The 18,684-nt window shown below is 47.2% G+C and overlaps 1 protein-coding gene across 15 annotated transcripts in view; it reads right to left on the bottom strand.

Moving 5' to 3' along the window:
- Positions 1-18,684, bottom strand: part of PPP2R2B (protein phosphatase 2 regulatory subunit Bbeta) — a 497,691-nt gene that overhangs the window by 21,950 nt on the left and 457,057 nt on the right. The gene's annotated exons all lie outside the window — the stretch shown is intronic.

The following is an 18,684-nucleotide window of genomic DNA, read 5'->3' on the forward strand; positions in this document are numbered from 1 at the left end:
ACTGAATTTAGGCTGATGGCCACAGTCAAGTTCATTAATGAGGGACTGTCTGTCCTCCTTTTGTGAGGAATAATCATCGATTAGCCACGTGGGGCTGGTTCCTTTTTGAGAACTGTCATTCTGGAAAGATATTGATTGGAGGAGGTCTCTGAACACATTCTCTCCAGCAGGCAGCAGTAAGGAGAGGCGCACCAGCCGAGACAAGATGAAGAGTTGGCAGGAGGGGTCGTTGCAGGATCTTAATTAAGAAATCTGGTAACAGGGAGGCCTCGCTTTTCAAGACTCATATTTGGTCTTTCCATTCTATCCCTCTCTCTGTAAGACTGGTGAGTGCTAAGATATCCATGGATCCAGAGGCCTTACGCTAGTACTGTGGAATTGTACATTCTTAGAGCCGGGGCTCCAGCAGCTCGATGACAATGGCCATAGGTCTTTGCATTCTCTCCATACATCACAGATTCGAGATTTCTTGGTTCTCTGCTTTTTCTCTCCTTTCCCCCTAAGATCTCTCTCTTTCTCTTTTAAAATAATTTGCTCCCAATAGGAAGCTTTGTAGCAGCTGCTCCAAGAGAAGTCTGAGCTCCCCGGGGAGCCACTGCCCTGGTGGAAGAGCCTGTGAGTGAGTGGCCGTTATTAGGGTGATTGCTGGGAAGGTGGTTGTCATGGCACCGCTGCGAGGCCAGGCTCGCACTGCCAAGATGTCCCGGCTTCCAGGCTGAATACATAATCACTGCCATGAGAGGTGTCCCCGTGCAAAGGGAGAGGGGAGCAGCTTCCTGCTGACAGTAATCTCCTCGCGGAGCACGGTGAGGAGTTCCCGGCTGAGCAGGAGGGCACAGCTCTGCAGGGGCCAGGCACAGCGTGGACAGGGGTCTGGGCTGGGGGATGGCCACTGCTTCGTCTTCTCATGGCTCAGGTGCTACGCCTTGCTGTTTCCAGTACTAGTTTTCTGCGGGAAAACACTGACAGCCCTGTGTCTCGAATGCTTCTGGGGGTCTGCACACACAGAGTTGTAACAGCCATGCACATGAGTGCCTCATCTACCAGGCATGGTGCCAGCCTCTTCGTGGATGTTAAAGCCTGTCCATTTTCACAGCACTGAGGCTCGGAGGGGCAGCTGCCTGTGACCAGAGGCCAGGATGGGCAGAGCTAGGGTGAAAACTCAGTTCTGGCTCTGCAACCCAGCTCTGGTTCTGCCACCCATTTTAGACCCATGGTGCATCATTTCTCCTCTGGTGCATTGACTAGAAAGGGTGACTCTTTCAAACTGGACCTGAGAGCAGCCACTGGGAGCCCCCACCTCTGGGAGCATAGTCCCAGTAAAATGAACTGAATGGGTCCAAGGATTAAAATGCTGACTTGGGTTTCGCTATTTGTGTGCTCCAACCAACAGCAGATTAACTGGGTTGAGATGCCTCCTTATGGACTTACTATGATGCACAGGGGGTAGAGATGGGGTGGGGTTACAATGTGGAATAATGACAGAATTTATTGAGCACCTACTACCGACTGAGCCTTTCCACTGGCTCCCATCCTGCTTCCCACACTGGGACTTTCCTTCCCTGCCAAGGTGCCTCCAGGACCTTGAAGCCACTGTGCTCAGATAGAGAGAGGGCATCTTTTTCAATCTCTGTAGAAAATGAAGGCATTGTTCTTCAGTCAGCCCTTTTGTTTAATGATTTGCTCACGGGGAAGGAAAGAGGCTGTGCCCTGTTCTCATTTTGAATTTGGCTGAAAAAGAGTAAAAGGTCTATCTCCATTGTTGCTCATGTATTTCTCACAGATTCTCGAGAAACATGGAACTCTGATAGGTTGATTTCCTGAAAGCCGCACTCTAGGGTGCTCTGCCCTAGTGCTTGGCTTCCCAGCTACCCCTCCTCAGGCCTGCTGAGTCAAAGCTGGGAACTGTTTACAGATGTCAGCCATCAACAGTATTCACCCCTGGGTGTGAGACCTGGGTTTAAATCCAGCTGATCACAGTGGCACCTGGTACCTGCTCCTGGTAGAGGCTCTACCTATAACCAGATCTTTGACTTTGTGTAAATGACTTGCTTTTCCAAATCCTGGTTTTCTCGCCTAAAACTCCGAGCTCATGGATTGTTGTGATAATAACAAAATACTAACAAATACTGATTGCTGACTATGGGCAGGCATAATCTCACTGAATCCTCCCAGCCATCCTCCAATGCAGATACCATTGCTAGCCCCATTTCATAGAGGTGTACAGTTGGGCTAGGAGAGGTTGAGTGGCTCGTCTAAGTTACCTGCACCCAGGGTCGTCTGACTCTAGAGCTTACACTACTGTCCACTATGATTCACTTACTTCCTCTAGTCTCAGCAAAGCCAAGTTTCCATTCTAGGAGGGTCTCACAAATATTTATAACTGGCCTTTACGATTTACCTTCTGGAACTGCAACAGTTCTTGGAACTTCATTTCAGAGGGTGGCTTTCAAACGTTTCTGACAGTTGTTCAGTAGGATTTTAAATTCCTTACAAGGCAAATCCTTCCCATCATTCCAGGCCCTGCTGGATCCCCCCACCCCCCACTCCCATCATATCTCTTCTGGACAGTTGCATTTCTTCTCTGAACTTCTAGAGCATGGTCCTCCAGCTCTGGTCAGGACACAGAAGTCATAGTGCAGAATATGATAAACTATTGTGATGTTATCCTTAAAGTAGCTCCTGTATATTAGTTGGTATTAAATAATATACTATCTTATAAGAGAGTCTGTTATACATACCATAAAAGCTTGAGGAAAATTTGTAGGAGAAAAGATTAAAATTGAGACAATTCTGAGTTATAGTTTGTTTGATTTTCCTGGGAATCCAGTGCCTTCATTTTCCACATTTGGTTTGCAAATCATGGCACTAGTGTATTCTGATGACAAACGTCACATTTTATGTGGTGTTGGAGTCTATTGTAAACAGATCTCATTCATTGAGTCAATAAGTTTGACTTAGTAGCCATGATATGTCAGGTTGCCTATGGGTAACCAGCAACCATGCGTTATATTAATACAGATTTGTGGTTTTGTGGATTCACTATGTCATGAACACAGAAGATGCTCAATAAACAGAGACTGAAAAAATGCCAAGCATCAGAACTTTGAGGAATATCTTGGAAAGGCTGAGGATAAGGGCATGTGGCATCACAGTTCATTTCAACAGTGTAATGCAATATTCAGCATAAACACTTTTTAGTCAGCATTTTCTCCCCTTTGACACATTTCACATTCAATTTAAAATGAACTTTACATTAGAAATATTTCATAATTTTATATCCTCTTGCCCAACTGTAAGTACACAAAGGCAGTAATTGCATCCTATATGTCTTTCTATCCCATTGTGTTTAGCACAATGCCTTGTTAACATTTTTTGACTGATTCATTGCTTTGTTTGATCTCACCGTCTTTTTCCTTTTATGCTTAATGATCCCATTTTTCTCAAATGTTAACTCTTCAGTGGCAATTTCACTACATTACAGGGATTTTTAAATGACATCCAAATTTCAGGCTCAACTAGTTGACTCCAGGATTAAGGATGCCTGTACATAAGAGAAATCCTATTTAAATCCTTCTGTTCAGGTTAAAGATATCAGAGAAGATAAAAGCGTGTATCATTCTAAGCCTCGAGGGGGCCAGCCTTCCCCTCCCTCTGGTGCCTCTGGTCTGTGCTGGACGACGGCGGGAGGCCAGCAGGGGCTTTAAGTAAGTCAGCAGATAAAGGGACTTGTGCTGATGGGGCTAAAAGCTGCTCGAGTGGACAAGAGACCTCATAACTCAGTTATTGATGCCTCCTACTGAGCTGTCAAAATAGAATTATATGAACCGCACAGGGGGCTCGAATTAGCCGATACAGTTAAACATGGGTCAATTACACACGCAAGAGATTCCCGCTTCCTTCTCCACCCTCCACTGCCAGGCAAGTACTGAGGGTGACTGCATGCATTCTATGAAGTAAGAAATCAACCCAATCGGTGTCCCTGTTCTAGAGCTGTCCTTTCTGGGCCTTGATTTCCTCAGCTATAAAAAGGAAGTACTTTCAACTCAGAGTTTTTGTGTGTGTATGTGTGAGGATAAATTAAGATAATGGATGAGAAGGGATTCCGGTGAATGGTTACGTGGTAAACAGCAAAAATACATCAATTTAATCATCTTATGCTTTGCTTTTTAAAAAGGAATCTCAGAGTCAACAGAATTTTTGAGTTTCTGCCCCAAACTGTCCTTGCCTTAGCTCTTGCCAACGTTCAATGGCACCTTCGTCTAGGCAGGTGCTTATTCCAAAAATCTGAGAGTGGTCCTTGACTCTTCCCTTTACCACAGTTATTGATCCAGTTGAGGCCCCCTCTCTATCAGAAATATGTTGAATTCCTGATCCCCAGAGTCTCAGAAGGTGACACTGTTTCCAAATAGGGTGTCTGCAGATGAAACCAGGCAAGTTAAAATGAGTTCATGCTGGAGGAAGGCGGGCCTGTGATCCCACATGGCTGGGGTCCTCATGGCACAGAGGGCTGCCAGGAAGCCACCAGAGAGGCCAGGGCACGGGCATGGAGCTCTTCTCCGCAAGCTTAGGAGGAAGCCTGGCCCTGTGGACACCTTGATTTTGGACTTCTAGGCGCCAGAACTGTGAAACAAAAATTTCTATCGTTTGAAGCCAACCAGTCTGGTACTTTGTTACAGCAGCTCCGGGAAACTAAGGCACTGCCCTGTCTAGTTCTGAAGCAAGCTCTATTTACTTCACATCCAAAGGATAGCCCAAATCACCGTAGTTTTTACCACGTCCACTGTCCCCATCTTTGTCCCCATCTTCTGCCTGGTCTGTCTGAATAGCTTTCCAACTATTCTCCCCACATTTACTCTTCCTGCCCTGGTTTCATTCTTTACCTAGCCAGAGAGTGATCTATTTAAAAATTCATGTGCGTATAGCCACTACCACATTGCTCCTTTACATGAATCCCTCCTATATCTTTCCTTTTTGATAAATACAACCCAAATTCCTCACCATTGTTGCCATGCTGCCCAGCTCCCATGTCACTTTTGAGGAACACAGGATGGGGGGGGGTGGGGGGCAAGGCGGCTGTCCTGAGCACACGGTCCTCATGAGCCCGGGCCACCGCCGGCCCCTGCAACCTCCGCTCATGCGGCGCCTCTCAAGACACTATAAGCGCTCATCTTCCTTCTGCCCCTCAACCTGCAAAGCACAGTCCAGGTGCAGAGTCATTGGCTGCTTCCTCTTTCCCAGAAGCGCTTTCCCACCAAGCCGTGCATTATCTTATTTGCTTCTGTGTTTGTTGTCTGTCTCCTCCGACTTGAATAAAATGCCGCGAGGCCAGTTCGCACCGTTTTCCTAGCACCTGGAACAGTGCCTGGCACATGGTGGGCAGCCGTAAATGTCTGTTGAGCAAGTGGATAGTAGGTTGATCACCGTTATTTCACAGACTCCTCTGCCATCTACTTTGCCAGTGAACACCAAAAGTTAACTGCCATTTTTCCAATTTGTAAAAACCTGTCGCAAAATTTTCAATCTTAGTCTGTATTTTAGTGTCACTCTTCAGTTTTGGGTGCCGAGGAATGCTTATTAATTTTAACATTCATACATGTTAAACATAACATGCATATTCTGTTGTATGTACATATATATCTATGCATACACACAGTGCAATCCCACAGTTAGAAATGAGTAAACATGTGCAAAGAGAAGAACCAGATGCAAATTTGTCAAATTGAATGACTACAGCTGTTTAGTTTTTCAAGCATTTCTTTAGCACCTTCACTATGCTAAGTACTGAAGGAAAAGAAAAAAGAGCCCTAGCCTTAACAGAGGTCCCATTTAGTGGGAGCGATACAGTCAGAAACAGACCATTTCAACCCACAGTATGAGCTCTAGGGCAGAGGGCTCTTAGCCCAACGTGGGGGCGAGGAAGGCTCCCTGGAGGAGAGGCCCTCTGAAGTGAAACTGCTCTCACCTCCAGTGAGGAAGGATGGGCTCTTACAAGATCCTGCCCTGGCCAGGGCGTGTCTGGACTCTGGCAGGCCAGTGTTCCTCCCTGGGGAAAACATCTCCCGCCGCACTCCCTCCACTGGGGTTCTCTTGAACCTGGAATTCTGGATGCTCGCCCGGTGCGGTGCCTGGGACGGTCTCACCAGTGATGGCCTGCCACAAGCCAGGGTGACAGGCACGCTGTCCTTGAGACGTCCCAAGCCTGGGACAGCCAGAGCCCCTATAACTTTAGGGCCAGCCTTTCTTCATGTGGGGCCGCGCACATGTCCTTGAGCCAGTTTGGGGCTTTGTTGCTCTTTCATCCAAGACCCCAAGCAGGGGAGAGGGCAAAACCCGGGAAGGTGTCAGCAGTTAGTGAATGACCCTCGTCTATAAAATTAATAAGCCCTTCAGTTCTTAGGAAAATCCACTCAATTGGAGTCTCTAGGATGACTAATTGACAGAACTGGTTAAATTAATCAAAAATGGAAATGAGGGCTGGAGGAAGGGGGAAGGGCTTCTATTTTTATTCTGTGGCTTGCGCCTTGCCTGAGCTGCTAATTGCTGCTAAGCCTGAACAGGGTAGAGCAGCTTCAGACATTGGATGGGGGTGGGGTGGGGCGGGGTGGGGGCAGGACTTCAGGGGGTTCTGCTCCTTGTAGCGAGTGTCTGGCTTCCCTCCAGGGTGGGGTGTGTGTCTGTGTGTGTCTGTAATCCTGTCAACAGGCAAAAGCATTTTAATAAAGGGCCATGTCTTTTTAACCTAACCAAGCTCCCCTGAAACAAACAGTGTTAATTATGCCCCAGATCAATACTGAACCCCTTTTGGAAGTGGTGCCAAACCTCGGAGGTTTTACAATTCATAGCAGCTGCAGTCTCAGCTGATGTCTTTGGAAAACATTCCTTCAGAGACCTGGGGAATGAGCCGCAGGTTTATTAAGGGATCTAGTGACCTACAGAACCAGGACTGGGCAATTAAGTTGGTAGATGAAGGTGAAGAATGAGAGAGTGGATTTCATGTTCTGTGTAAGGGCAAAGTTATTTCCAAGAACAATTAGAAACACCAGGCCGGGAGAGCGAGCTGATGGGGACAGTATAAATTGGAGCCCCTTGAAATTATCCTTCTGGATGCCAGCAAAAGGTCCTGTTCTTTCTCCTGCTGCTGCATAAACCGTAAGTGGAAGGGTTCCTTCTCCTGGAAGCAAATAGTGCAAGGAGGAGTTGGAGGCAGACAGACCTGGGTTCAAATCCTAACTCCTCCTCTGTGACCTGGGGCAAGTTTCTTCACATCTCTGTGCCTCACTTGTAAAATGCAAATATGAAGACTAATCTTAGTGGGTTGTGCGGTATGCATGATGTACAGAAGGGCTTAAATATAATAATCCACTGAGAATTGGAATTTCTGGTTTTGAACTATTAACTTGGATTCTCTTTGGAACTGATGCTGTTCACTTAAATGTCTCAGCCTTAAGACCTAAAGTGCTTATACTTTCCCTCCCCCAGCCTGAAAAAATCAGTTTCTTCTCACATCAGGCCTGTGACGGGCAGATGTTAAATCCTCTGCTGGGTTGATGCTGACTGCCCTACAGATGGGCAGCCTGCCTGGGTTTCATCTAAAGGAGGGAATTTCCATGGCCACGTGTCGGTGGGCAGATTTGCCAGCGGGGAAAGGCCTTGCTGCAGGCGGCAGACTCAGGCTTGCTGGTGGAGCCCGCTCAGGCGCCTGGAGCTGCAGGGAGGCCCCTCCCATCGAGACCCTCCCTGGCCAGCCTTATCAGCTGTAAGCCCTCAGCCCAGGATGGGTCCTCAAAAGATAGGTGAAGAGGGAGGCAATTCTGCCCAGACTGCAGCTGGATTAGGATGCACCCGAACGTACCCTGTGCCATCAGCCACTGAGCACTGCGCTCACACTCGTCATTAGTTCACCCTGCAAATGTGCCCGGGGAGCCTCCCGTGTGCCATGCAGGGAGTAACTGCTTTTTCTTCAATTAATTAATTAATTAATAGCCAAAGAACTCCCACGATCATTCTCTGCTCTCAACTTGACTGCTCAGAAGCATGCAACACCCTCAATCCCAGCCTCTTTCTAAATCACTCTCCTCTCCTGGTTTTGTTAACTTCTGTTTCATTTGGTTTTCCTCTTACCTCCCTGGCAACTCATACTTAGTCTCTTCTAAAAGGTTGATATGATGTGGGGGCATTTTCAGGACTTGGAGTTGTCCAGGGTGGTACTGCAGGGACAGAGGCTGGACATTGTATGTCCTGCATGGCCCACTGGGTGGACAGGGGGAGACTGTAAACTACAATGTAACCCATTATCCATGTCGTGCAGCAGTACTCCAAAATGTACTCACCAAATGCAATGAATGTCCCACGATGATGAAAGAGGTTGTTAATGTGGAAGGAGTGGGGTGAGGGGGTGGGGGGTATATGGGGACCTCTTAAATTTTTTGAATGTAACATTTTAAAAAAAGAGAGAGAGAGAGGAAAAAAGGCTGCCTCCACTTTCCCCACACTACCCCATCACTAGATGCTTGCACACTCCCAGCCTCGGTCCTGGGCACTTTGCTCTTCTCCATCTACGCCAGGGGTTCTTAAACTTTTCTGTTCCATGGACCCCTTTGCCAATCAGGTGAAAACCACAGACCACTTACTAAGTCCACACTATACTGTGTATTATTTAATAAATGTATCACACCAACAGCAACTTGTCCCCACAAGACTTTTGTTTTGAATTTCAAATCAAGTTCATGGACCCTTGTTAAGAACCCCTGCTCTAAACCCTCTTCCCTAAATGACTTTGCTTTGTCCCAAGACTTTAAATGCCACAGCATGGTCATGACTCCTCAATTTCTATCTTTAGCTCAGATCTGTCCCCTGACTTCCAGGCTCCTGTATCCAATTGCCTACCAGCCAATTGGATATATCATAGACATCTCATAGACATACATCTGTGGATTGGATATATCATAGACAGCTCAATCCATTCACATGCAAAAGAGGACTTTTGGTCTCTCCACTCCAAACCTGTTCCTTTATTTCCTCATTTCAGTATATATTATCACTATACTCTCAGTTGCTCAATCTCCAAACCTAAGAGTTATCTTGAATTCCTCCCTTTCCTCCACTTCTCCAGTTCCAATCTCTCAGCAAGCCCTTTTACTCAGACCTCCTAAGTTGATCCTGAATCTGTCCACTTATCTCTCTGCACTGTCCCCAGCCTGGTGAGAGCCACTATCATTTCTCCTCCCGGCTGTGGCAAAAGCCTCCTAACTGGTCTTCCTGCTTCCATTTTTCTTCTTTCTTTCTTTTTTTTTTTTTTAGGAGGTATGGGGGAGTGAACCCAGGACCTTGTATGGGAAGCAGGTACTCAACCTCTGAGCTACATCTGCTCCCCCATTCTTCATTTTGGCCACTAACTTCATTTCATTTGAAGGCTCTTTTAAGACCATACACAGAGTCTTCTTTCCCCCTGCTTAACTCCCTAATGACTTCCCATCTAACTTAGAATGTAATCCAAGGGCTCCGGCCTGATCCCTAAGGCCTGATGTGATTTGGCCCCAGCCACCTTCATGGTGTCATCTTCTACACTGCTCTCCAGCCCAACCGGTCTCCAGCCAGTGACCTTTTTGTCTGTTCTTTGAACACACACTTTGTTTCTGTTTCAGGGCCTTCTCAGTTAGGTGCTCCCTTTCTGCTTGGATCCTTTTGATAATTCAGGTCTCCATGCAAAGGCATGGGGAGCAGGGAGGAGCCCCACCCCAGTTACCCTCTAACTCTGTTCAATTTTTTTTATAGCTCTATTGCTGTCTGAAATGATCTTGTTTTTTGATTTGTATGCTTGTATATGCCTTCCCTCTCCCAGATAGAATACAATCTCAGTGGCAGGAACCAGGAGGCATTTAAGAAATCTTAGCTGAGGAAGGGACTTCTGGTGTCCTGGTTAAGAGCTTCTGGCCTGAGTCAAAGCCCAGCTCTGCTGCTTGTTCTCTGGTGGCCATTAGCAGATAATTTCCCCTCTTAGCTCATCCTCTTCTATAAAATGTGAATATTAGTATGTACCTCCTAGGGTTACAAGTATGGAGATAACACATGCATATTTGGATTCTTTCCTGCACCCAGTAAAATGTGATTGATATTAGCTATGATTATGACTGTTGAACTGACCAATTTTTTTTTAAAGATATATAGATCACACAAAATGTTACATTAAAAAATATAAGAGGTTCCCATATGCCCCCACTCCCCACACCTCCCTCTCCTCCCACATCAACAACGTCTTTCATCAGTGTGGCACAGTCATTGCATTTGATGAGTACATTGTGGAGACTGCTGCACCACATGGATAATGGTTTACATTGTAGTTTACACTCTCTCCCAGTCCATTCAGTGGTTATGGCAAGATATATAATGTCCTGCATCTGTTCCTGCAATGTCATTCAGGACAACTCCAAGTCCCGAAAACGCCCCTACATCACAGCTTTTCTTCCCTCTCCCTGCCCTCGGCAGCTCCCATGACCACTGTCTCCACATCAATGACACCATTTCTTCCACCGCTGCTGCCCTCCCTCCTCCTGTTCCCTCAGAGACGTGGTGGGGAAGTGCGGCAGCGTCACCGTCGCAGCAGTGACAGACCCTGGGCTCTTGTGAGCGCCAGGCTCTATTCTGAGGCTTCCTGGGTGTCATCTCAATTCATCCTCGCAAGCACTCTATCAGGAAAGTCCTAACACTGGCTGCATTTTACAGAGGTGTAAACTGAGGCACGGACAGTGTGAGTCACTTGTTTGAGATCACCTAGTTCAGAAGCAGACAGACTGAGAGGGAGAACCATGACCGTCTCCCTCCCCTGCCCTGGCCCCGGGTCTGAATTCACTGGTGGGTGGCTCAGCCTGGCTGAGGGAGCGGCTGGGAGGAGCAGTCGTGCTGGGCTCCTCCCTTGCCCAGCCCCCGCCCCTAAGCCAGGTGCTGTTGGGGGGCAGGCTGGGGGCAGTAAAGATCTTGCCTGGCTGACTCCCTTCTAGAGCTGAGGCGCCCAGCAGAGTTCTCCTGTCACCCACCAACCTTCTCCATATTATAGGAGTGAAACCACAACCTTCAAGAAAACATGGGGAATAGAAGGGCCGCCCGCGTTTCACCGCCCTGCCACCGTCCCTGCCAGTCTTGGTCCACGTACAGGTGTCTGCACAGTGCCGCATTCCTGGCGAGCTTTTAACTTTGCATCCTGCTTTAACATTTGCCATAAGCATCTCCCACGGCCCCATCTTTAGGTGTGTCCACAGCTGTTTGGCAAGTTAGGTTTCTCAGGTCCTTTGGGTACCCCCTTTTCTCTTTCCACCCCCACCTGAAGATTCCACCTGCTGCTTTTCTTTTAAGTGGCTAAAACAAAATCCACAATTTGGGGACCCTCTTCAACCTCGAGTGGCTTTTGAGTGGGAAACAGGTTCCCCCTCATCTCTTTCTCTCACAGCCTGGAAGTCAGCTGAACTTCCCTTTGTTGCGAGGGAGAGTTTTGTGGCACCACAGGGTCGCACCCATGACGTAACAATGCACACCGGCGGGGGATCACAGAGACTCGCGCTACAGGCTGCTGTTGCCCCGTCTTTGTCTACTTTCCCCCTGCTTTCCTCTAGAGCCATGCTCCTGGTGTGTTCACCTCCTGCCAGGGGCTGTGCTCAGAGCCCTGTGTGTATTAGCTTTTCACCCTTAATACCTGGAAGAAAGTATCAACTCTAATACCTTGCCCAGGCTTCCTGTGGCCAGAAACTGTTGGCTCCAGGGCCTGTGCTCTCATTTTCATGCCTCTGCTTCTTCCACTGGTCTTTCTAAATGCCACTGTCTTTCTACCAACAGATGATCAGGGAGACCTCACTCTATGCTGGACACTATGCTAAGTATGGGTAATTCAGTGGTTAGAAGGATAAACAACGGTCCTGACCTCATAGAGATTACATTCTAGTGGGGGAGACAGAGAGAATAAAATGCAAATAACCATGGCTAACTTCAGACTGAGATGAGTGCTATCACAGAAAGAAAAAAGGGTGAAGAAATAGAAATCTGGGGTAGATGGTGTAGGCAGAGAAATCCTCTTCGAGAAGGAGACATTTTCCCAGAGGCTTAAAAAATGAGAACCTATAGGCAGGTGGGGGGCATGGTGGGAGAACACACCAGGCAGAGAAAGAGCCTGTGCAAAGGCCCAGAGGCAAGAAAGGGCTGGATACGGTGGAGGCAGAGGAAGCAGAGTCCGGGTGGCCAGAATGGGCCAGTCACAATTAGAGAGGTAGGCAGGGATGACATCATGCAGGACTTTAAGGCATTGAAAAGGACTTCAGATTGAATTTCCCTTCCATTCCCTAGGATGGCAAGCGCAATACAACCCCGACACTTGTGCATTGGAAGGGAAAAGCACCCCCTGGGCTGGCAAAGTGTTACTGCCACCAGCACCTATTGTTCCAGGCACTGGAATCTCCAACTGCAAGCACAACTCTTGTCACTAGAGCCAGAAGCAGTAGAAGAAAAAAAAAAAGGACCGAGAGAGAAGGAATCATTCAACCCCTGCTGAGTATGCAGAGTGAGGGACATATGGAAATTAATATATGCAGCTCTGATAACACGGATCTCCTCGGCATTTTGATTAAACGCCGACGGTTATTAAATACCCTCTTTCTCAGAGCTCATCTCCGAAAGCCAATGTTGCTTTTCATTTTGAACTCTGATGAACTGTCTCAATTCCGTTCGCACACCTCGGCCGAGCTGCGGTCGACTGAAGCCCGGCATCTGAGGAGGATGGAGAAAATCAATATGAAATGTCAGGCGAGAGGTCATATTGAACTTGTTTTCCCAGCTGGCAGGAGCTGGGGGCTCAGCAAAAGCCACACAAAGGGAGACGTGCACCAAAGAAGGTCGACACTTTGGATGAGTCAGGAAAATGAATTTTGTTTGCTTCTTAATTAGATTAGGAGGCGGCAGGAAGCAAAATTCCCAGCAGCCGCTGGTGTCGGCCTGGGGCACCGATGGTAGGGCTGGGGCGGAGGGTGGCAGGCTGCTAGCCTGCTGCTGGGTCTCCCGAGGGACTGTTCTCAGGACTTGCCAAGGGTGTGTGGGGCCCAGGCTGGAGAGAGGAGTAGCCCCGGGGCGCCCCAGGGGGCGTGGCTTGACAGGCCTGTTGCCTGGAAGACTTTTGAAAATTATATATAATAAACTGATTTAAAGAGGTTTCAGATTACAGAAGAGTTACATTGAAAGTATGAGGGGGAAGTGGATGTGGCTCAACTGATAGAGCGTCCACCTACCATATGGAGGATCCAGGGTTCAAACCCTGGGCCTCCTTGACCCATGTGGAGCTGGCCCATGCGCAGTGCTGATGCACGCAAGGAGTGACGTGCCACGCAAGGGTGTCCCCCGCATACGGGAGCCCCACGCTCAAGGAGTGCGCCCTGCAAGGAGAGCCGCTCTGCGTGAGAAAAGCACAGTGGGGCTGACCTGATGCTGCAAGATGATGCAACAAAGAGAGACACAGATTCCCAATGCAAGCAGACACAGAAGAACACACAGCGAATGGACAGAGAGCAGACAATGGGGGAAGGGGAGAGAAATAAATAAAAAATAAATCTTTAAAAAAAAAAAGTATGAGGGATGATTCTTCCCTCTGCTTTCCCCAGTTTACTTCTCAGCTCCGAGGCCATTCCCTTGGGATGAAAGGTCCTTGCATAGCCTCTGAAAGCACTACGTGGCTCCTGTCTTACCGCTTATGACAGCTGTAATGCTCTATCTGAGACTCTGGTTAGCGAGCCTTTCCTCCTTAGACGGTACACAGGTTGAACAGTCCCTCCCCCCTCCCCCAAATCCATGTCGACCTGGTACCTATGAATGTGACCTTTATGGAAATAGTATCTTGGCTGAGGTGAGCGATTACGATGAGGCCATACTGGATGAGGATGGACTTCAACTCCAATAGGACTGGTGTCCCTCTAAGAGGGAAATTTGGACACAGAGACGCAGCCACAGAGAGGAGAGTGCCATGGGATGACAGAGGCGGAGACTGGAGTTGTGTGGCCACAAAGCCAAGAAAGGAATGCCAAGGCCTGCTGGCAATCAGCAGGAGCCGGGAGGGAGGAGGGGACAGACTGTCCTTTGAGCCCCAGGAAGAACCAACTCCACCCGCTCCTAGAGTTCAGACTTCCAGCCTCCAGAACTGGGAGAGCACATGGTTCAGTTGTCTTCAGCCACCCCGACCTATGGTATTTTGTTACTGGAGCATACAGACTGTGAGTTCTGGGAAGGAGGAAACCAGGTCTGTTTGTGCTTCCCATTGAGCCCCCCAAGTCTGGTACATTACCTGATATATAGTATGTGCTTAACAAATACTACTTAAATAAACGAATAATGGGGCCTCCTACAAAGGGCAAAAAGCTTGGGGTTTCAAGTCTCTTCCAGCCACAGTCGTGAAATGAGGGGAATTCAGGAGGAATAACTGCAATAACAGCAGTGGCAGCTGATGCCATTTACTTACTCCTGTGTGCCCTGCAGAGTGCCAGGATCTTACACATACAATGATGTATTATCATATGGCTGTTCATACTATTTCTACTTTCAGTGAGGAACTTGGTGCTCAGAGAAATTAAATTAATTCGTCTGAGGCCACATGGGTACTGAGTGTCAGAGCTTCTTCTCTAAACCATTCTAGTTCTGGAAATTTCTAATGCCTTGTCTTTTCTTCATCTTAAGTTCAGGATTGATTAAGCCTCTCAGGTAGTTTATTCCTCAGTATCCAGAACCTGTGTGGGTCTCTCCGACTCCATAGCTCAGGCTGGTTTCCAGCACACTGGGCTAAGAGGCTGCCAGGGCTTCTCATGCTGCATCTGGCACTCTCCTGGGCTGGTGGCCCTTCCAGCCTGGTTCTGCCTTCGCAGCCAGGCTGAGCTCTCAGCAGAGAGCCCTGTCTCCTTCAGCAGCTCACGCTCCCTCTCCCACAACACTTCTCAAACTGAACCCCAACCTTCAAGGTCCCCCAGGATGGCTTCCCATCAGTTCCCATTTCCCTATTTCCTATTTGTGTCAACCTTCAGGCATAAATTTATTTACTGAGTAAATATCGATTGAGCACTGAATCATGTGTCAGGCCTTGGCGATACAATGTGAGCAAACTGATTTAGTTTTCATCCTCAGAGAGCTTACAGTCCGGTGGGGAAGGACACTGAAAAACTAATATCATGTGTCACGAATGCCCACCTCTAATATTGCTTACACCACACAGGCTCATTTTAAAAGAAAATTTTCCCTTTTCCCCTCCCTTCTTGTTGATTTACATAGTCACCACCCTTACCTAGCTTGTGAATTTCCCTTTAGTGAAACTAAAGCAAAACCTTCCAACTCTCCTACATTCCTTCTTACTAGCACTGAGTTAATCTTCCATAAACATAAATTCTATAACTGTTTCCTAGCTATCTGATGTCAAGTCGCTCCCCATCTACAAGGAGCCCATACATGCATCCTTGGGGGTCAGGCAAGCAGGGGAGGATGTGGGGGGCGTACCAGGGGGTACAGGAAGCCATGAGCTACGGGTTGCGTCTTTTGGGAACATCAATTTTACTTGAAATTTGGAGGTGGGGTGGAAATGTAATTACTAAACAGTAGATGTTTTATGGGGATAAAAATGCAAAAGTCACAAGAAATTTTAAAACTGAAAAATAGGACTTCCATAGGAGCCGGGAATAAATGAGTGGTGAATGAGTGAATGGATGAATATATAAGAGCATAAACTTTTTTTTTTTTAGGTACGGGGGCTGGGGTTTGAACCTGGGACCTTGCATATGGGAAACTGGTGCTCAACCACTGAGCTACGCTGGCTCTCCCCTAGTTTTTTTCATTTGTTTACTTGTTTTATTTTTGGGAGGTGCTGGGAATCAAACCCAGGACTTCATACATGGAAAGCAGGCAATCAACCACATCCGCTCCCAGAGAGCATGAACTTTCAATCTCTTAAGAACCGTCATCCCTGTATGATCTCAGTTCTTCAATATCCCTTTTTGCCCAAGGCTGACACTTCTTTATAAGATCCTTTAAAGGTTCAACATACTTTGCTAACTCCAGGTTTTAGCACGTGCCATGCATGCTGCAGAAGACACCGTGCTTTCTCTTTGTCACCAAACCAAATCCTACTTATACCTTGACCCTTGACCAGTGAGGCTTGGCCTTCTCTGTGAGGTCTACCCCAAATGTCCTACTCTCCTCTGAGTGCCTTAACCCTTAATTTTCTCAACCACACATTTTCATATTAGACACTCACTACAGTAAACACTGATCTGTAAATATTTCATGGGAGTATCTTGCCTCATCTGCCAAATTTTAAATTCCTTAAGAAATAAGTCTTACCTTTCCACTGTGCTTTTCTAATACTATTAAGAATATCAGCGATAGCCAAAAAATCATGCTGAAGGACTGACTAAATGAATTTTAGTCTACATCAGCGGGTCTCAACTAGAGATGATTTTGTACCCTCGGGGATATCTGGCAATATTTGGAGACAGTTTTGGTTGTCACATCTGAGGTTGTGCTACTGGCATCTAGTGGGTAGAGGCCAAGGATGCTTCTAAACATCTTGCAGTGCACAGGACAGCTGCCACCCCCTCCCCAAATTGTCTGGTCCAAATTGTCAATAGTGCTGCTGTTGAGAAACCTGGTTTGGATTATTACATCTTTCTAAGTGGCTCCCTGTTCTCCTTATTCACCCAGCCAGCATCCAGCCTTCACCTTTCTGCCTTCTGCCAGAGTGACTTCTCTAAAAGAAGTAATTCTTGTCATATTACTTTCCTAGTTACTTTAGAGACTTCTCTGATTTTGGAAAAAATTCAAGTTCTTTATCCTGGCCTTTATGACCTGGTTCCTACCTTCCTCCCAAGTCTCAATACCCTGCTTTCTCCAAGTCACTCCCTATGTACTACCCTCATCAGTCATCCTAGATTCCATAAATGTATTATGATCTTTCATGCCACAGGACCTTTGCACATACCGATCCTTCTGCCTTGAACACTTCTCTTGGTAGCTCTTGTAAGCACTGTTCTTAGATCAACAGTAGCACAAGCATTAGAAAATATTTATTATCTATCATGGGCCAGACACTGTTTAGGTATTAGGGAAACAGCAGTGAACAAACCATGCTGTCAAAGAGTTGATAGTCTAGGCAGTTACTCTCCAATCAAACTGCAGTGATGGACCTGTTCTGAATCTATACTGTCCAACATGGTAGCCACTAAGGCATGTGTCTATTGAGTACTTGAAAAGTTGCTAATCTGAACTGAGAGATGCTGTGTGTAAAGTGCACTCTTAATGTTCAAGATTTAGTATGAAAAAGGATGTAAATAATCTCATTAAATTTTTAAATATATTTATCTCATTTAAGCCCCATTGCAAACCCATGAAGCGGTTATTATTATCTTACCTCTTTTACTTATGGAAAAATGTAGGCTCAGAAAGGTTAATGAACTTGGCCAAAGTCTGCCGTCAGGCCTGGCTCTGACCTGAGTCTGTGTGATTCTAGAATCCACACTCTTAGCCATTACATTATGCATGCCATCTCCCCGATGCTATACCAATTAGAGCAAATCAGTAAATGAGCAAACATAAATGACCAGAATGACCATAGAATATTCATCTCTCTCCTAGACACGCCTACAAAAAGAGGAGTCAAATTACTCATGTCTCATGTGAACTGAAAACGAAAACTGGGACAGTGGGACAGAAAAGTCTTCATTTTCTGGCTTTCTGCAGCAAATTGGGGTGGCAAAAGAGCATCTAGCAGGTCTAGTCTCCCTTGAACACCTTGGCATCTGTAAATTATTCAGCCAACATGGACATGGGTGGCTGCTACCCTCCAGGCAGTCTTACTCTGGGAACAGAATCTTTTACAGAAAGTGTCCCTGTTAGCTCCGGGGCCATCTGGTCTACCCTGGCACTCACCATCAGAATCTAAGCAGGTCTTACCTGCTTACCGCCAGTCTTAACCTTTTGCTTCCAAGCACTCAGCTCCCAGTAGCTTTGGAGCTGCTTTGCTCATCAGTGCCCTAAAACTCCAGCATGACCCGTGGTCCAGTGAGGCTGGCTGCACTTTGCTCCAATTCCCTCCTCTCTGAAGCTTTGGTGCCCATTTGAACCACTGGGGCTTCAGAGTGTTGGTTTCCACAGCACAACCTCTCAAAGTAGCCACTGAACTCTTTCCCCACTCTCATCCTTGATTCCTTGTGTCCTCTCAGCCTCCCACAGCCCACTGGCAGGCCCTGATAACTCTAGAGTCCATCTACTCCTCTCCATTTCCATATCACTGAACCTGTCTAGCCCATTCTCACCTCTTGCCTGGATTTGTCTCCTAACTGGTCTCCCCCATCAAGTTCTCAGATTTTCCCCACAGCAGCAAAAGTGATTTTCTTAAAACATAATTTGGATCACATCATACCATTATTAAACCCTTCACTGACAGGGATCATGTCACATTCATTTCCGCGTTCCATTGCTTTCAGCGAATGTTTGTGGACTCCAACACGAGATTTCATCTTTATTGAAATGCCAAACACGGAGCTGACTTCTGAGCTAGGCCCGCAGTGACTTCTGTGCTCCCAGGGTATGAGACCACACGAAGGAGCTCAAAGACCTCCCTCTCTCCTCCCGCGTGCCAGGGACCAGCGGCCCATCTGCCCCATCGTCCCTGGGGCT

Source organism: Dasypus novemcinctus, chromosome 2 (genome assembly GCF_030445035.2).
Source record: "Dasypus novemcinctus isolate mDasNov1 chromosome 2, mDasNov1.1.hap2, whole genome shotgun sequence".
In the NCBI taxonomy this organism is placed as follows: domain Eukaryota; kingdom Metazoa; phylum Chordata; class Mammalia; order Cingulata; family Dasypodidae; genus Dasypus; species Dasypus novemcinctus.